The sequence below is a fragment of the Medicago sativa genome, chromosome 4 (genome assembly GCF_051527215.1).
Source record: "Medicago sativa cultivar Bolivia chromosome 4, Bolivia_mono, whole genome shotgun sequence".
NCBI classification, from domain to species: Eukaryota; Viridiplantae; Streptophyta; class Magnoliopsida; order Fabales; family Fabaceae; genus Medicago; species Medicago sativa.
In genome coordinates this window covers 34,370,919-34,375,187 of record NC_140752.1, presented here as the reverse complement: position 1 = coordinate 34,375,187, position 4,269 = coordinate 34,370,919, and the positions used below count along the sequence as shown (strand labels likewise).

The following is a 4,269-nucleotide window of genomic DNA, read 5'->3' as shown; positions in this document are numbered from 1 at the left end:
AAGCTAGTTTGATTTTGTATAAAATACATCTTTTTATTATGTCAATCATTGTATTGTCAATAGTCTTTAATAAACTCGATTCATGATCGTCATTATCATTTTTAACATATAGTTAACATTGACTTTTTTCCGATTCCATTGCATTTTATTCTTAACATAATTTATCGAGATCTGTTTGTTTACATCAACTTTAGGTATCTGATCAGTTCTGTTGGAACTAAAAGATAAATTATTTGAAACTAGACTCTTGACCCCGCGCTGTCGCGTGGGTCTGTTATAGATTATTGATCAATATATTTTGATTACAATCAACTCAAGAAAATTGAAAAATAAACCATTCTAGGATATCATGTATCATTGATCGATCAATGTGACATACATGAATTTTTTTATAAGAAAGTCAAACAGTTAAACAAAAAATCAAAGTACATTTTGAAAATTTTCTTTGTAAACTACATTAGATGTGACATAACTATCTTCCCCTTCATCATTAATAATCAATATCTTAAAGTCTTTCCTTGATGTAACTCTTGACAATGCAACATATAGCTGTCCATGTGAAAAAAATTGGTTGAGGCAAATACAGACCTTTGGTTGCCATAGATGCGCTTAAAAAGAGCTCAAGATATCAAATATTCTTTACTGAGCTTTTGTATGCAGGTGCGCTAACTTGAGATAATAGCCAAACAGACCAAATGGTATCACCAATTTATAGGAATGACATAAGGTTCTTAGTTGGCGTGAACATAACATGTAGAAACACAAAAAAACCAAGAATTAAATGATGTCTCCTAGGTCCCAAAGGCGTGCAACTAAACACTTCCAGAGTCCCGCGTCTTGCACGTTTTTTCATGTTTGCATTTATTATTGGCATGGCTCTAGGTAACAAAAAACGTGCAAAATTAAATTGGTGAAGACAATGTTAAGTAGTAGTTAATTGCTCATTAATGTGATGATTAAGGAGGGAAAAAACTTCTTATTCAAGGTTAAATTTGTCATCTTGGGATGTTAGGGCTGCATTAGGGTTAGGGATCTAGGGAAATCAGACCACCTTAGTAAGATTTCTCTTTTGGAATTTTCATATTCTTTGTTTGTGGAACCGACTGGTCTACCACGCTTCAGGCGCAGTTGAGGTTCACACTGATTTATGAGTTTTTTTTTTAACTTTTCTAATGAAATAATATTTTGAACTTCTGATTCACATTGATATATATGAGGATCAAGATGTGGTAATTCATTTCAAATGATTCATTTGAACTTCTTCTTTATATATTCCGTTGCCTACTTTCTCCCTCTAATACGAAGAAAACTATTTCATCAGTTGATAATCAATCTACTGTAATGTTTACAAATCTCTAATTATTGAGTCAAGATATTTTGTAATGTGACTTGAAGCATATACTAATGCTAACTATGAAGGTCAATTGTGGATAGGAGATCAACTACAAGATATTGCACATTTATGGGTAGTAATCTTTTGACTTTGAAGAGTAAAACACAAAGTGTGGTATCTAGATCTAGTGTTGAAGCAGGGTTGAGGGTAATGGCACATGGGATATGCAAACTATATATTATGGCTGAAAAGCATCGTGGAACACTGGAGGATAAAAGGTGACGATGAACCAATGAGTCTTTATTTTGATAATAAATATGTTATTAGCATAGCTCATGATAAAATCAAATGTCTTGAAGTTGTAAGACACCTTCATCAAAGAAAAATTAGATAATAGTTTAATTTGCATTTCATATATCTCTTCTCAAGGCAACCATGCAGATTATCTAACTAAAGTGTTGGACAACAATACCTTTAAAAGAATTGTTTTCAAGTTGGGATGATAAATAAATTCATTCACCTTGATGAAGTTTCACCATTATTAATAATAATTTGCAATTGGCCAATTAATCATCGGTACTCAATGAATTTTTTTTGACAGACCCAGTAGATTAGAATATCCTATATAAACAGATTAGAATATCCTATATAAACATTTGTAGTGTTCGGGGTTCGAAACTAGAATTGTATCTCTAATTTTGTCGCCACCCTCCAAACATGCTTAAATAAATTGTAGATAATTTTTTGAAACATGGAAAAATATTAGTTAAATTTGTTATTAAACAACTTTTAATATTAAATGAATAAGACCTAATCCAAATGCATGCAAGTAGTGTGATTGCTTAATATAAACAAAAACAAATTGAGGAAACCAGAAGTTGACGTGGATAAGACAAAGACCATAATGTTTTGACCGCATGAAAAATGTTGAAGTTATAAACTTTATAAATACCTACTTTATAGACAATCTTGTTTCAATACACAGAAATAGAACACTCATCTTGACTGAGGAAAAGCATAGAAAATGGTTTCATTTCTTGATTATTTTCTTTCACCTACTCTTGCCACCAAAGTAAGGCGTTTGGTTTCGAGGACCGATAAACCTAACCCTAAGCCTCAGCCATCCAAGTCTCGTAAGTTTTAAACCTTTCAATTCTTCCACTTTCATATAATTTATATTTCAATTATATACATGCTTTACAACGAAGTTTACACATATAGTTAGCTTATAACATCTATTGAACATGGGTTAAAATTTAGTTAAGTTTAAATGTTATTAATTCGTAAGCTTATTTATTGAGAGGAAAGGAAAGTAACGTTTTAGTCAAAATATTTTTTCAGCCTTGGATCAAATTAGGGTATTTTGAACTGATTCGATATTAACAAAAAATCATTGACAGTTTTATTTTTCTTTTTATTTTTAAATAATACAAAATGGGAAAATAACTAAAAATTAGAGGAGTACATACAGCAAGAGGACCATTTTTATTTTCGTTTTTTTATGGTAATTTCATCCAATTCATTTCAATTAGATTCATGTTTTTATTTCATATAACATACGTTAAAATACTTAATACCAGTCTCTTTTTTTTTTTTGACGGAAAAAAGTTTGATACCAGTCTCTGTCCTTGAAACAATATTTTTTATGGTACTATGTCATTGATGCATATGCTTCTATTTTATAATAAATTTATAATTATAATAATAATTTTTAAAATATCAACCTAATCATAATCATATTTTAATTTGGAAATACAAAAATATAAGGAACATGCGTTGAACATGTAAACATATTTTGAATGATTACGAATTGAAATATTTGTTTGTATTGGTTACTTTGCAGCATTAACAATTGCAGATAGAGACTTTCCAAGGGGACACAACTATTAGGAATATATGCAGCATAGAGAATGTCACAAGATTCAGGATGTGATAATGGCCACTATTCCCTAGGTTGATAATAAGTTACTGTATCTTAGGATGTGATATATATGTTTCGTGATCGTTTCATTGTTGTACTTTTTGTAATAGCTGTTTGAAATTAGTTTTTCTATGTATGACATGTATACAAATAATTGTTATAGCAACTAATTATCAATTATGTCGTGATGCTAGTTTGTTTCTTTACTCCGCAATTACAATCTTATTTAATCATTTTAATTTCCATAACCAAAGGCTAATTAAATTAAATGGAGTACAATACGTACTCACGCACGAAACATCCTTATGCATGCACCACCCCAGATAATAGTTTGAATATGAGTAATAGCTCAGCACCATCAGCTACCTCAAACTAAATGTCTTAACTCTTAACTTATTTGATCTTGTCGGACCTGCGATCTTTGGATGGTGGTGTTGAATGACCTTTGAGTAGGATTCCTCCTCCAACAACAACCTTCCTCTTCAGTGGATGGGGGTGGTATCAGGGGCGGACCTGGACTTACAATATTAGTGGGGCACAATTTTTTGTCAAATAATTAATGTTTTGTAACCAAAAGCTAAAATCAATTTCAATTTTATTTTATATAAAAAAGAAGAAGGAAAAGGAGAGATGATCTAAAACAGATTGTAGTTTAAAGAATACGAAAAGATTGCCTACATATTACCAAAAAACAAAAACTCAACACTAAGGTTAAAGCAAGATTAAACTTAGTCCCACATCGGCTAATTTTAATACATTGAGAGGTGAGCTATGTTATAAATAAAGAGTCTACAAGCTCAAAATATACAAGTAAACAAAGCTTTGCTTGGTGGGTCCATTGGTGTGTTACTTTTAACAAAGTAACGTTCAGAATATGAGCCAAAAGCAAAAGGCAGTGTCCAATTAACAAAAATATTAAAATGGGCCTGGACTGGCTGGTGTGACACTTGCCACAGTGGGCCTAGTTAAGGTCCGCCCCTGGGTGGTATACTTGTACACAGTTTGATGCTCAGAG

The 4,269-nt window shown here is 31.4% G+C and overlaps 1 long non-coding RNA gene across 1 annotated transcript; it reads left to right on the top strand.

Moving 5' to 3' along the window:
* Positions 1 to 2,307: 2,307 nt before the first annotated feature.
* LOC146928968 (uncharacterized) lies at positions 2,308 to 3,445 on the top strand. The gene is made up of 2 exons (XR_015005907.1): positions 2,308 to 2,466; positions 3,177 to 3,445. It is a non-coding gene; the product is annotated as an uncharacterized LOC146928968 (long non-coding RNA).
* The last annotated feature ends 824 nt before the right edge of the window (positions 3,446 to 4,269 follow it).